This window comes from Theropithecus gelada, chromosome 2 (genome assembly GCF_003255815.1).
Source record: "Theropithecus gelada isolate Dixy chromosome 2, Tgel_1.0, whole genome shotgun sequence".
Classification (NCBI taxonomy): Eukaryota; Metazoa; Chordata; class Mammalia; order Primates; family Cercopithecidae; genus Theropithecus; species Theropithecus gelada.
Genome location: NC_037669.1, coordinates 79,434,915 through 79,451,121, shown reverse-complemented (window position 1 = coordinate 79,451,121; position 16,207 = coordinate 79,434,915). Strand labels below are relative to the sequence as shown.

The following is a 16,207-nucleotide window of genomic DNA, read 5'->3' as shown; positions in this document are numbered from 1 at the left end:
TCATGTTTGTTTGCTTGTTTGAGACAGGGTCTCCCTCTGTCGCCCAGGCTGGAGTGCAGTGGCGTGATCTCAGCTCACTGCAAGCTCCACCTCCCGGGTTCACGCCATTCTCCTGCCTCAGCCTCCCGAGTAGCTGGGACTACAGGTGCCTGCGACCAAGCCTGGCTAATTTTGTTTTTGTATTTTTAGTAGAGACAGGGTTTCACCGTGTTAGCCAGGATGGTCTCGATCTCCTGACCTCGTGATCTGCCTACCTCGGCCTCCCAAAGTGCTGGGATTATAGGTGTGAGCAAACCAGCTCATTCTTACTGTCTTTCAGAGTTCTCATTTGGTTGTCTCTTGTACCATTACCAGAGTTGGTAGTTGTTCTTAGCAGGGAAGAGCAGGGGAAAATGGGTCTACATCATATTTTCTGGACCAGAAATCTGTTTATTATATTTTAATTGCATATTTCCATTCATTTTTTGGCAATTAACCCTTTTAGATCTTATTATAATTATTTGTGTAAATCCACAGATTTGAAACATCTTGATTATTTATCTTTGTATATTTTACTGCCTTGAACAAAGCAGATTCTTCTTTAAAGTCACTTATAAATCAATGAATGTTCATGCATATTTTTTTCTGGGGCTTACAATGGAACAAGACCTATCTGTTAAAAGACTGGTTGTTGGCAGAATGTAAACATGACTTATAAGTGTTCATCCTTGCAAATGGACACAGGAGTAACAGGGAGAAACTTCGTTAATGTGATTTACAGAAACTTGGTTCAGAACATATGTTCACTTGGTCATCACTTCCCTCTGGTCATCACAACAATTTTTCAATCATTTTTCTGCTTCCAGCAGATCAGAACATGTGATAATGCTGTGACAGATTTCCCCACCATTACTTCCTAAAGTCATTATCTGCTTCTAGCTTAAACCTTGAACACACAAACACACACATATATACACACTAACGTACACATACATGTATGTTTCGAGCATCCAATTTTTCAGAGAAGATAGGAAGTAGGGGAACATGATGAATTTTTTTTCTAGAAATAAAACCATCATTTGTCCAACGAAAGATGAGTATAAACACCCATACCTAATAACAAATGGCACAGAACAACATTGCTGGAAAACCCCAAACAGACCTCACGAAAACAGCATTGAAGATTGCATGTGAGAGCTAGAAGGCCTCAGGCAGGGAATGCAATGGAATGGAAGACCAGGCCCCCACTGGGGCTAAGAAGTAGGAATGACAGAAAAGCAAGCAGGAAGAGACCTTGGTCAACTGAGTTCTCCCACTGAGCAAGAAAGAATTGAAAATGACAGCTCTAGGCAGGAAAAGGATGGATGCCTGACCTCCCATTTAACTATTGTAATCATGCATTGTTATCAATTGGCTTGGTCTTTTAAGATTCCTAGTCACTTGTCCCTCACATTTGTGGCACATACTTATCACTGTGTGGGTTTGCTTTTAGGCAAACAGAAGTTTTAATTTTTAATGGAGTCAAATCTATTACTCTTTTCAAAAATGATCTTTCTCTTTGTCTTCAAGTTTATAAAGTCCTCTCTCCCTCCAGTAGGGATAAACACTCATTTCTATTCTGGGTTTCTAATGATTGACTTTATACATTTATTTATTGCTTTAATCCAGATGGAATTAATATTAGCATATGGTGTGAGGAAGACTGTAATTCTTCCAACTCTAATGCATTCTTGATAAGTAAAAAATAGGGTTTCCTACAGTAGAAAATTCAGCCTAGAAACATGCCTTTCAGTATTCTGAGGCAGGAATGGGGTGAATGAGGCACTTTCCTCAAAACCTAAAAACCTCATCCTGTTTTACTGGGGACTTGGGATAACCTTCTTTATTTCTCAGTGTCTCCTCTTTTATGTACAGTAGCGACACAAATATCCACTGTGTTTCCAAAGAGAAGTCAAGTGCTTAAGCTCCTCAAGTTTTCTGAGTACATTCGGTGTAGATGATTTTCTATTACTGGTTACACTGAATATACAGGGCCTTGCTGGAGAATGTGACCAGGAGAAATAGAACTTCAGAAAACAGAAAATGAGCTGTCAAATGATTTGCACTTTGCAGGGGTATACTCAGAAGAAAAACAAGTCCTAGTATTTAGAACACATTAGATGTAACCTCTTAAACTCCGAAGTTCTCTTCAAACCTTACCTATTTAATTTGAAAGCAAGCAATGTTCCAGTGTTAACATTTCTGATTTGGGAGATGTCAGATAGTGAAATTTGGATTAAACAGAGGGAATTTATAGTCTTACTCTAATTAATAAATGGACTTACGGGGTTCTGAAAATAAAACAACCTCATAATTAGTTGGTAATTAACATAGCTGACAGCCAGGTAGAACTGTCCAACCTGTGCCATATTCTCACAGGTGTGCCCACAAAATACAATATTATATTTAGAATAAATACCTTGCCCACCTTCATTCATCCAGCAAGATGTACTGACTTTTCACTGTAGACATGAACCTGAAGGGAATTAAAAATTAAGGATGGCCCCTGTTCTCACAAAAGCTGCCAAATTGGGTACACTCACTCTGTCTTCAAGGAACACGTGGTCAGGTTTCTAGATTATGCTTAACTAGATTGGGATTGGATTACCCTCAGAATGCCCTTGATAAAAGCTTTCAAAATTTTTCTTTACTCACAAAACCACATCCTCAGGTAACCTAAACAGAAGTCCAATATATAAGATATAATAATAGATAAAAGTATAAATTATTTGGTCAAATGAGGACTACTAGTGTTCTCAAAGCACTACCCCACTTTCAAACTACACACACACACACACACACACACACACACAATTCCTGGAACTTTACAGAGTCTCAAAATCACTGCAGCTGATGAACTGATAAGTAGAAAGAAGGGGGAACAGATAGGTACAAATGTAGTATAATAAGCACAACAGAATGTTAATGTTAGACACTGAGGGGTGGCTACACAGGGTGTTCACTATAAAATTACTTCAGCTTTCATATATGTTTACTTTTTTCATAATATAATATTGGAAAAAAACAATCCTGCTCTTGATTCCTATATCTAAAAGTTCTTAAGGTTTTAGTTGAGTAAACAGCTAGAATTATTGGCTGGGCACAGTGGCTCATGCTGTAATCCCAGCATTTGGGGAGGCTGAGGCAAGTGGATCACCTGAGGTCAGGAGTTCATGACCAGCCTGGCCAACATGGTGAAACCCTATCTGTGCTAAAAAATAATAATAAATAAATAAATAATAAAATAAATAAATAAAAAATACAAAAACTAGCCGGATGTGGTGGCAGGCACCTGTAATCCCAGCTACTTGGAAGGCTGAGGCAACAGAATCACTGGAAACCAGGAGGAGGAGATTGCAGTGAGCCAAGATCACACTGTTGCACTTTATCCTGGGCAACAAGAGCAAAACTCTGTCTTGAAAAAAAATTAGAACTATTATGTGTTCTTAATTGACCCCTTTATCATTATGGCATGTCCCTCTTTATCTTTGGTAAACTTTCTTGTCTTAAAGTCGACTTTGTCTAATCAGTGTAGCCACATTGGCTTTCTAAAAATTATTTCCATAACATATATTTGCATTCCTTTCACTTTTAACTCTTTGTGTTATCGTAAAGTGCATATGTTGTAGTTAGCATATTGCTGGGTTTTATTTATTTGTATCCATGTTGACAATCTATGACATTTAGTCCATTTACATTTGGGACATTTAGTCCATTTACATTTAATGTAATGATATAATTCAGTTTTAAGTCTACCATCTGAATATTTATGCCATCTATTTTTGTTTCCCTCTTCCTTCTTTCTTGCCTTCTTTCTATTAAAATGCATATTTCTAAAGTTTCCATCTTCATGCCACTATTGGTTTTTTAATCATACCTCTTTGTAGCATGCATGCGTGTGTGTGTGTGTGTGTGTGTGTGTGTATGTGGGCAAGCATGCTCTAGGACTAATAATATGCATCCTTATCTTGTCAAAATATACCTAAAATTAATATTATACCATCTCATGTAAAATATAAGAACTTGACATTATTACTTCCTTGTCCATTATGCTGTCACGTTTTACTTCTATTTGCATTGTAATCCTTTCAATACATTGTCATGATTTTTGCTTTAAATAGTAAGTTACCCCAAAAGAGTTTAACGGAAAATAGTTTTAAAATATATATGTTAATCCATATTTTTACCATTTCTATGCTCCTCATTCCTTGCTGTTAATCTGTTTCCATTTGCTATCACTTTCTTTTAGGCTGAAGAATTTGCTTTAGCATTTCTTATAGTGCTATAGGTTGACTAGCAGTACATTTTCTTAGGTTTTGTTTATCTAAAACTTAGGTTTTGTTTATGCAGCCATAAAAAGGAATGAGATCATGTCCTTTGCAGGGGCATGGATAGAGCTGGAAGAGATCATCCTCAGCAAGCTAACACAGGAACAGAAAACCAAACACTGCATGTTCTCACTCATAAGTGAGAGCTGAACAATGAGAACACATGGACACAGGGAGGGAAACAACACATACAGGGGCCTGTCTGGGGTGGGATGGGGGGCAACAGTGGGAGGGAGAGCATCATGACAAATAGCTAATGCATGTGGGGCTTTAATACCTAGGTAATGGGTTGATAGGTACAGCATACCACCATGGCAAATGATTACCTATGTAACAAAGCTGCACGTCCTGCACATGTATCCCAGAATTTAAAGTAAAATGAATTTAAATTTAAGAAAAGAATTTTTAAAATGTCATCCTATTGTCCTCTGGCTTGAATAGTTTTTATTTAGGAGCTAAAATAACTCTTTCTGTTGTTCTCCTATATGTAATGTCTCTCCCCTCCTCCCATCCTCAGCAGCTTTTCTCTTTACTTTTGGATTTTTATCAGTTTGGCTGTCATACCTCTAGGTTGGTTTTCTTTGTTTTTATCCTGCATTGGTTTCTAAACATCCTCAACCTGTAGTTTGATTTGTTTCACTATATTTGGGAAAATTTGTTCTTTTTTAAAACTATTTTTTTTCCTCCTTCATTCTCTCTATCCTCATTTCTGGAACTCAGATTGTACAAATGTCAGACTTCTTGCTTTTGCCCCACAGATCACTGAAGATTTATATATTTTTTCTAATTTTCCCCCCATTCTTCAGATCAAATAATTTGTACTGATCTGTCTTAAAGTTTACTGACCTTTTCTGTAGTTTCTAATATGTTGCAAAGCCCATTCAGTAAACTTTTCATTTTGGAAATTATTATTTACAGTTCTATAATATAGATTTGTTTCTTTTTTATAGTTTACATTTATTTCTCTAAGATTTCCCATCTCTTCATTTTACGTCACTCATTTTATGTCAAGTCCTTGAACGTATTTACCTAGTTATTTTAAATTCCTCATGTTCTAATTCTCATGTTTGAGTTATTTCAACATCTGTTTCTATTTATGGCTTTTTTCTGATTAATGGAGCTGCTTTTTCACATATCCAGTAATTCTTTCACTGTATGCTAGACACAGAGTGTCACATTTAGGAAATCTGCATTATATTGTCTTCCTTATAGGGTACTGAGTTTTTTTCTGGCAGGAAATTACATTTCTAAAATATTATCTTGAACCTTTCATTGTTAGAACTGGTCTATTTCAATTTTGTCCTTAGTCATAGAACACGGCCTTACGGTAGCGTATGGGTCTCACTCCTAAGCCTGGCCTTTCTGGGGTTGCAACTGAATGCCCAGGTGCTCAGGGAAATCTGCCCTCTCAGACTAAGAATTCCAACATCTCCCATCTCTGGGCAACCACCAGTGTCTTTGTTTGGCTCTTGGTCCCACAGTGAACCCTCTCTGCTAGGCCTCATGGTGTCTTGCCCTGCTTATGCATAGTCAAGCCTTCAGACAATGACCTGCAAAGAAACCTCCATGTACACTACCACCACATGCCCTACCTCATGCATCTCACTTATGCAGTACCCCACTCTGCTAATTCCAGCCCCTCAGCAGTGTCAAAGTACAAACTCTGCCTTATCAGCTCATTGAAACAAGTATGTAATGCTTTGCCCCACCTCCTTACTATCCAGTCCAGTGAATGCACCCCTAGGCAGAAAGCCAAGGTGAATATGAGGCTTGCCTCAGGGGTTTACCTTCTCTCAAGGATCACAGCTGCGCACTGCCTGTTAGCCAATTTCTGAAAACACTTGTCTCATATATTTTATCTAATTTTATAGTTATTCATGAAATGAGGTTAAGAATGATACCAGTTACTTCATTGTGGCTTGAAAACTAAAATGCGTTAGTATCTCTCTCCATTGCCACCATCAACACTTGAACTTTACAAATGATTCTATTTATGCTACCACCTGCTACTGAATGATGAATAATAATTATCAAGTGAGTTGCCGAGGCTTCCTGCTCTTACTTCTCTTACCATGTTCTCAGATATCTGACTGCTAGCTAATGTCTCTGCCCAGGAACAAAAGAGGCCAGAGAAGGTAAAAGAGGCAGCTCAAGTTCCCTCATATTTTCTCTTTCCAAAAGTTATGAAGAGTAGAAAATAGTTTCACAACGAGGTTTAGAGATTATATGGAAATAGTAATGGGTCTGACTCACCAGCTTCCAATACCATCGTCACAACCAGCCCTTCCTCGTGGTAATTATGTATTGGTTGCACCTGATACCTAAGCAGTAGTCTGCTCTCTTTTACAATAAATCACATCTGTCTCTATGATAGACTCTGACCTCAGCTCATAAAAGAACTTACTAATACCAACAGCATTTTTTTAAATGACACTGGCTTGCAAATGCATCTGATTTGAAATAAACTTTCTTTCTACCACTTTTAGGTTCTGTACTTTTGAATAAACGTGTAATCACAGCAAATCAAATTCTCAGAAAGAAGACTACAATAAGTAAACATTAAGCAGTGTTCCTTTTTGAAAGCGGGAGAGAGTATATGTTCAGGAATGTTCAGGGATTAGTCTGGGTCTTTTTCAAGTTTTTATTTATTGATTTTATCTTAACAGCAAAATGCAAGGCCTGGCTAGAGCCTTTAAATACAGATAAACAATCCAAACAAGCTGCAACTTAAGTATATCATTCTTCTAAGATCACCTCAGAAAAGAGAAGGTGGCTCCCAACTTGTCCCAAATTAAATATATTTAAGAGAAGCAAATAAGAATAGTAGCTAAAGTTGAGGGACAGGGCAATTCGAGGCATTAGATGCTCCCTTTCAGGTTGCTAAGATGTTTCCAAATGGTTCCTGTATCTGCGTGGCCAAAGTGGTATAATTTGTTTTCTTAGCTTTTTCAATGCCTCTGCATATTAGATCACAATTTTAACTCAAGTTTATTTTTGTTGTATGTATTTGACAATCCTTTGGTGGTGTGGAACTTAAATCATCACTTTCCAGAGCAAGGAAACAAAGGCTGACACTTCTGATATAGAAGGCTGCAATCTGGAAAGGACGATGGTTGGAGGGACAGGTGGATGATTGGGACCACCACTAGCTTTATTCTTTATTTGTTCAACATGTTTTCATTAAATTAGGGTACGGATGTGGACAAGTTAGAAGCAGTCTCTCTCACTATGGAGTTTACAGTCCACCAGTGGTGAGAATGGAGCACTCAAAGGCAGACAAAAATGCCTAATGTGTCACCTAGAGAACACAACCAAAAATTAGTTACCCAACAACTTCATACAGCTGCTACCTGCAGTTATGTGCATGCCAAGTAAGATAAGAAGAGGCCTACAGCCTCTCCTGGACAATCCTGGGAGATCTTGACCATTCCCTGAAAATCCTCATCTACAATCTTCAAATGCCAGAAGGAACAAGGAGGTGCCATCAGGTTTCACCACAAGAACTCATTTATTTTTTTAATTATTATTTTTTCCTTTTAGTGGGCATAATGTTGTTGTTGTTGTTGTTGTTGTTTTTGAGACAGGGTCTCATTATGTCACCTAGGCTGGAGTGCCGTGGCACCATCTCAGCTCACTACAACTTCCGCTTCCTGGGTTCAAGGGATCCTCTCACCTGAGCCTCCACAGTAGCTGGGATTACAGACATGTGGCACCACGCCCAGCTAATTTTTGTATTTTTTTGGTAGAGATGGTGATTTGCCATGTTGCCCAGGCTGGTCTCAAACTCCTGGGCTCAATTGATCTGCCCGCCTTGGCCTCCCACAGTGTTTGGATTACAGGCGTGAGACACTGTGTCCAGCCAACTTTTTAATTATGTAAATTAAAGGGCTACAAGTGCAGTTTTGTTATATGGATATACTGCATAGTGGTGAAGTCTGGGCTTTTAATGTAATCGACAGCTAAACAGTGTACATTGTACTACTTCACTCCCCTCCCACCCTATCACCATTCTGAGTCTCCAGTGACTATTATTCTATACTCTGTGTCTACATATACACATTATTTAGCTCCCACTTGTGAGGACATGTGGTATTTCACTGTGTCTGAGTTTTTTCACTTAAGATAATGGCCTCCTATTCCATCCATGTTGCTGTAAAAGACATGTTTTCATTCATTTTCTGTGGCTGAATAGTATTCTATTATATATACCTATATACACACACATATACATAAATAAAATGTGCTGTGTGTATATATGTGTATATGTACATACATGTGGTATATATATGTGTATACATATGTATATGTGTATGTGTGTGTATATATATACACATATGTATACACTTATATACACACACAGAGCACATTTTCTTTATTTAATCAGCTTGATTTTTTGGAAGAGTTTCAGTAGGATGAGTATCAGTTCTTCTTGGCACATTTTGTAGAATTTGGCTATGTGGCCATCCAGTCCTGGGCATTTTAGGGGGAAGGTTTTAAAATTATTGATTCAATCTTACTATTCATTACTGGTCTGTTTAAGATTTCTATTTCTTCCTGGTTCAATCTTGGGGGGTCATATGTTTCCAAGAATTTGTCAACTTCCTCTACATTATCTAGATTGTCAGTGTATACTTCTTCATAGTAGTCTCTGATGATCTTTTGTATTCCTATGGTATCATTTGAAATGTCTTCTTTTTCATTTCTGACTTTTATTTGGATCTTTTCTTGGCTAGCATAGGCAGAGGCTTATCAATTTTGTTCATCTTCTCAAAAAAGCAACTTTTTGTTTAACTTATCCTTGGTATTGTTTTCTTGGTTTTCATTTTCATTTTATTTTTAACAACCAATTTATATCATTCAAACAGATAAAACTGCCTTATGCTTATGTTTTAGACTTGTTTTCTGTTTATTAAAAGAAGACCTGAACCAGATACAAATTCAGGATACTTTTCTTCAAGGACACTTCTTATAAAAGCTACTAATATGCATATTTTGGCATACAAAGGTCACATTTGCTAAATCTTTTTTCCTCTTAAATACAATTCTTTTTTCATCTAGCAACTACATGTTATTATAGAGGTCAATTCATTGGGTTAATAAGTAAGAGAAAAGAAACACTTATTGAAGAATCACAACATATATTCCGTTATATATTGCTATTCAACAGAATGCAAAATTAGCAAATATCACCCCTACAATTTGACCATGTAACCGATAGATTTTCCTGTAAGGAGTTATGAAAATGCCATCAAAATCTAGAGTTTGACAATTTCCAGGCCTTATCCTGACCTTCTTGATGCAGGTTGCACAAATGAAATCAGTTATCCAAGAGAAAAACTGGGATAGAAATAGGGGTTAATAGATTATGATTCTAAGTTGAAAAATACAGAGCTCTCAGTTTCAAAGATTTACCATTCCCAAGTGTCCCTAATTTTGCCCCAAGAGTGGCTCCAGCCTGGTCACGACAGCTGGCTGTAATGGGGACAGATAGCTCTTTCTTTCTAAGAACAAGATTTACCGTTTGTTTTGTCTGCTCTCTCCGCAAGTTCTTCCTAACACATATCAGTGGATAATAAATATCATCTCGTTTTCCATCTTAAGGGCTTTAGTACTCAAAGGTATCTGTTTTGAGTCCTTAAAAAAACAAAACAAAACAAACAAACAAAAACATGGTTTGCAAACTTTTGTCTGTAACGTAACACCAAAGCCGTAACAAAGTCAATGATAATAATGATAATAGGTACTTACTTGGGCCAGGTACTGTGCTAGGCTCTTTTCATTCATTATCTCATTTAATATTCACAGTTCCTACATGGCTTAGTATTTCCTGCAGACCCTTTAAATGCTTACATATTGAAATCTTCCCTACTATTTCAAGTATAGGCAGAAGTTGTCAATACAAGAAAAGACAAAGGGATAAGAATCTGCCCAACTGGACAAAACAACTTCAATCCTTAAAAAGTCCTACCCATTTTAGAAATAAGTCAATGAAGCTGTCTGTTATGATTGTAGAAGTCATATCTGCTCACGACACATAATTTGAGAATTATAGAAAAATATTTTTAAAAATCACATATTATTCTATCACTCAGAGATAAACATTGATAGTGTTTTTATAGTTTCCAGTCTTACTTATATATTTGCCTTCTTTTTTGCTATTTGTTTAATTTTTAAACCAAATTTAGATTATGTAGCAATGCAATTTTCCCATATCATTATATATAATTTTTGAAAGATTTTAAAACACTACCGTATGTACCATAATTTATTTAACAATTGTGCAGTTTACTGACAGATAACTTAGGGTACTTAATTATTCTATAAATACTACAATACCAAAGTATAATAATGAATTTTTGTCTGCATCTCTATTTCTTTAAGCAAGATTTCTATAAATGAGATTACTAGATCAAAAAACATTAAAAAATTATTTTTCTAGGGAGGATATCCCCATGCACATTTGCCAACTAGCTGAAAATGATGGTTTTTTTTTTTTTTTTTCATTGCCAACAAATATTTTAATAAATTTTTTCAATCTTAATGATAAAAATTTTACTAGCAGCCAGAATAAGTAAACAACAGGACAATGATTGAGTTATTGTGAATGAACTACATATTGTAAATGATAATTTGGCAATTACCCAACTGGATCAAAAAAAGATAGATTTTATCAACAAATACTGGAACTACTTAAGTTAGAAAACTAGGAGTACTGGTGATATAATTTAGTTCCTCTACAAAGGTCTGAGAACCAGAGGAACAGAGGGTACAATTCACAGTTCTAGTCCAAAAGCCTGGTGACCAGGGAGAGTAGGACAGTAATATAAATCCCAGAGTTGTAAGGCCAGAGAACCAGGAGCTCCAATGTCCAAGGGCAGGAGAATACGGATGTCCCAGCTCAAGACCAGAAAGAGAAAATTAGCCCATCCTTATCTGTTGGTTCTATTCAGGCTATTAATAGATTGCATGATGTCCATCAATATTGGTGAGAGCAAATCTTCTTTACTCAGTCTATTGATCCAAATGCACACCTCTTCCAGAATCACTCTCCAGATATACACACTCAGAAAGAATGTTGTATCAGTTATATGGGAATCCCTTAGCCTATTTAAATTGACATAAAATTAACCATCACAAGTTTACCCCTTTCCAACTTGGCATCCATACACATCTCCTTAAACCAATTAATCTTCAAATAAAGACAATAACAAAGTCAGGGATGGAGTCTTGACCTGTATTTTTCTTCTATGAGATGACTCACATGGCTCTTTCACTAGTTTTTCTATCCGTTAAATGTGATTTCATCAGAAAGACATACCCTAATTGTTCTATCTAAATTAACATACCTCACCCTTTCTCTATACTTCTTTATTCTTTAGCTGTTTTATTTTTCTTTATAACATCACTTGACAGATTACATAGTCATTTGAATGTATGTGTGTGCACTAATGCAGCTCCATTCTAGAACAGCATCTGATGTATAATATGCAGTTGATTAATATTCATTGACAATATTAGCAAGACTGGGGTTTGAGTAAGGAATCAGTTTTCAATCTGCTCCAAAATAGACCAAATTTTTATATTAAAAGGCTACTTCATAGTGTTTTAGAAGATCATGACAGATTTTATCTAAACATTAACGAAGGTGAAAGAACTCTTTAGCATCTTCTTTTAATAGACTCTCACCCAAATATCTGGTTGATTTAGGAATATTCCTAGGAATAGCCATAAGAATATTCATAATTTTATTCATAGCTTATATCCATAGAAATATGTTTTAAATGGATATACTGAATATAATTGTGTATTGATCAAATAATTGTTGAAAATTATCTATCAATTATACAAAATGTACTTTTGAAGGAGAGGAGTTGTTTTTGCTGTGGTTTGCCATAAGCTCTGATTCTTTATATTGGCTACCAATCAGTATTATTATATTAAAACTACTCTCTCTTAGTTCTTAATAACCAAATGGTGTTATCAGTGCTTATTATATTATCTCTATTTTCCGTGGTATGCTGCAAGTATCCATTTTATTCATACATCACAACAGTTAATAGTAAAACTTGACATTTGCTTGCTTCATTTATAAAATGATGAACTGAAAGACCAAAATCTGCAACTTGTTAATAAGAAATAAAGAATCACAATTTATACTTCACCTTAGTCAAAAGGCCAAGAAGTGATTCGCATACAATTCCAAGGAGTAAGAAATGTAAAAATAATTGCATGAACTGTACTTTGAATCCATACAGAGGAATCATTTCTGAGGAAACAGTTAAAGTTGATTTGGCAAAGAACAGGGCTCACTGTTAGAAAAATAAAAAATAAAAACCTTTAAATAATCTGTTCAGTATGTCATCTTTACCCATACTTTATATAACATGAAGGAAAAATTAAGTAAGTTTTGATAAAAGTAAATTTTATGATGAATAGTGGTGTGTGGATCTTCAGAATTTAGTAAAAATTTCTTGAGTATAGAGCTCTTGTCACGAGTTTATCCTGTTTCACTCAGCCCTCTACAATACTCCCCTGAAATAATATTAATAAAAATATTACTTGTAATAATAAATTTGATATAATCAAAATTTGTGGTGGTTTTAAGCTATATCCATAGCTTATTTAACCCTTCTCCCATGGAAAGGTAGGTTCCATGTCTCTTCCCTTTCATCAGGACTGACCTTGGTGATTCACTTGTGAGAAATAAAATGCAACAGATGTGATCCTATGTGACTTCTAAATGTAGGTCATAGAAGGTCATACTTCTTCTTCCATTTTGAGGTGTTAAATTTGGAGAAAGGCAGCCTCTCCAAGAAAACTGACCACTCTGACACTGCCATGCTCAAGAGACCCGAAAATGATGGTTTTTTAAAATATGTTTTAAATTGTTATATAATGGTATTAGATTGCATTCTTCTGAAACTCATTTTTAAAACATCTTTACTCAACATATTTTTATGGTTATTCTTGTTAATATATGTTGTTTTTATTCATTCTTTTTTTGCTTTTCAAAAATCGTCTCTTAGTTGAATAATAATATTTATGTATTAGTCATTGGTGAAAATGTACATTTTCCTGAATTATCAAAAAGATACTGTTGTAAGTATGTTGTACACATTCCCCTTGGCACACGGGCCATGGGAGTTGCATGTCTCCAACTATTCCGGATGATGCCACACTCTGTTCCACAGTGGCTGTACCAGTTTGTTCTGTGAATGATAATCTTCATTGCTCTACAACCTCTCCAACATCTGGAATTGTTAGATTTATTTTTTCCCTTTAATTTTGACAATTGGATAGATGTAGAAAGCTATGCTGTGCTGATTTTAGAAGGCATTTCCTGATTACTTTTGCAATTGTACATTCTCTCATTCATTAATTGTCCATTTCTGTTGCTTCTCCAATTTATGTTTCTTCAGAACCCTTAGTCATTTTTCTATTGATTTTTATTTCTGATTACTTGTTTGTATTAACTCCTTATATATTTCATGTTAATCTGCTACTATGAAACATTCTGCAAATACAGGCATAACCTGAACGATGTTGCCTCTATTAACATTTTCCCGGTAAAATGGCTCTCGGTTTTCAAAATCCAAATTTCATCATCTATTTTTTTTGCCAATGGTCATGTAGCAAAACTTTAGATTTATGATACCAAACTCTGCAAAACTTTCAATAAAAGGAAATATAGGAAAATCATCAAGATATTTTCAAAATGCATTCAGTAGAACATCAGAATAATATATAGATATTTTGGAAATCAAGCTGAGTGACACAACACACGAAACACCCATCTCAGAAGTTGCTGATGCTAAAAGGTCAGCATACCATCAGTGTGAGCCACACTTGGCCACCAGGCACTGGAGCACATTTCTCAGTGCCTTCCCCATTTGACTTATTTTTGCTTATTGTTGAAATCCCCAAATAGTTGAGAAAACACTGAAGACAATTGTAGAGAAGACGACAAAACAAGTGAGAATAGCTACTACGTACAAAGCAAACATTTTATAACATAATATTAATTGCAGAAATCATCAAGGATATAAGTTTTTTAAGTACAAGTGATCAAGGATATAATTTTTTTAAGTACAGGCATACCTCGTTTTACCGCACTTCGCTTTATTGTGCTTCACAGATAATGTGTTTTTACAAATTGAAGGTCTGTGGCAATTCTGCATCTAGCAAGTCTATTGGCACCATGTTTCCAACAGCACATGTTCATTTCATGTCTGTGTGTCACAATTTGGTAATTCTCCCCATATTTCAAACTAATTGATTATTATTATGTATGTTGTGGTGATCTGTGATCAGTGATCTTAGATGTTACTATTGTAAGTGTTATGGGGCCCAATGTAAGATGGTGAGCTTTATCAATAAATGTCTGTGTGTGTTCTGACTGCTGCACTGACTAGCCGTTTTTCCCTTTACTCAGGTTTCCCTATTCCCTGAGATACAACAAATTGAAATTAGTCCAATTAATAAGCAGACAACAGCTTCTAAGTGTTCAAGTGAAAGGAAGAGTCCCATGTCTCTCCCTGTAAATCAAAAGTTAGAAATGATTAAGCTTCGTGAGGAAGGCATGTCAAAAGCTGAGCTAGGATGAAAGCTATGCCTCTTGCACCAAACAGCCAAGTTGTGAACGCAAAGGAAAAGTTCTTGAAGGAAATTAAGAGTGCTATTCCAATGAACATACAAATGATAAGAAAGTGAAACAGCCTTGTTGCGGATATGGGAAAGTTTGAGTGGTCTAGATAGAAGATCAAACCAGCCACAGCGTTCCCTTAAACCAAAGCTTAAACCAGAGGAAGGCCCTAACTCTATTCAATTCTATGAAGGCTAAAAGAGGTAAAGAAACGCAGAAAAAAAGTTTGAAGATAGCAGAGGTTGATTCATAAGGTTCAAGGAGAGAAGCCACCTCCAGAACATAAAAATGCAAGGCAAAGCAGGAAGTGCTTATGTAGATGCTGCAGCAAGTTATCCAGAAGATCTAGCTAAGATAACTAATGAAGGTGGCTACACTAAACAGCAGATTATTATTTTTTTTTGAAATGGAGTCTCACTCTGTCGCCAGGGCTGGAGTGCAATAGTGCAATCTCAGCTCACTGCAACTTCCGCCTTCTGGGTTCAAGCAATTCTCCTGCCTCACCCTCCCAAGTAGCTGGGATTACAGATGCCCACCACTACGCCCTGCTAATTTTTTGTATTTTTGGTAGAGACAGGGTTTCCCCATGTTGGCTAAGCTAGTCTCAAACTCCTGACCTCGTGATTTGCCTGCCTCGGCCTCCCAAAATGCTGGGATTACAGGGGTAAGCCACCAAGCCCGGCCAAGAGCAGATTTTCAAGAGAGATGAAACAGCCCTCTGTTGGAAGAAGATGCCATCTAGGACTTTCCTAGCTAGAGAGGAGAAGTCAATACCTGGCTTCAAAGCTTCAAAGAACAGGCTGATTCTTTTGTTAGCTGCTAACGCAGCTGGTGACTTTAAGTTGAAGCCAATGCTCATTGACCATTCTGAAAATGCTAGGGCCCTTACGAATGATACTACATGAACTCTTCATGTTCTCTGAAAAGAAACAAGAAAGCCTAGATGACAGTACATCTGTTTATAGTATGGTTTACTGAATAGTTTAAGCCCTCTCTTGAGACCTATTGCTCAGAAAAAAAGATTCCTTTCAAAATATTACTGCTCACTGAAAATGTACCTGGTCACCAAAGAGCTCTGATGGAGATGTAAAAGGAGATGAATGTTGTTTTCATGCCTGCTAACACAACATCTATTCTGTAGCCCATGGGTGAAGGAGTAATTTTGACTTTCAAGTCTCATTATTTAAGAAATACATTTGTAAGACAATACATAGTGATT

The 16,207-nt window shown here is 36.3% G+C and overlaps 1 protein-coding gene across 2 annotated transcripts in view; it reads right to left on the bottom strand.

Moving 5' to 3' along the window:
- The window catches only part of FHIT (fragile histidine triad), a 1,500,125-nt gene that overhangs the window by 946,188 nt on the left and 537,730 nt on the right, over nt 1-16,207 (bottom strand). The window lies entirely within an intron of this gene.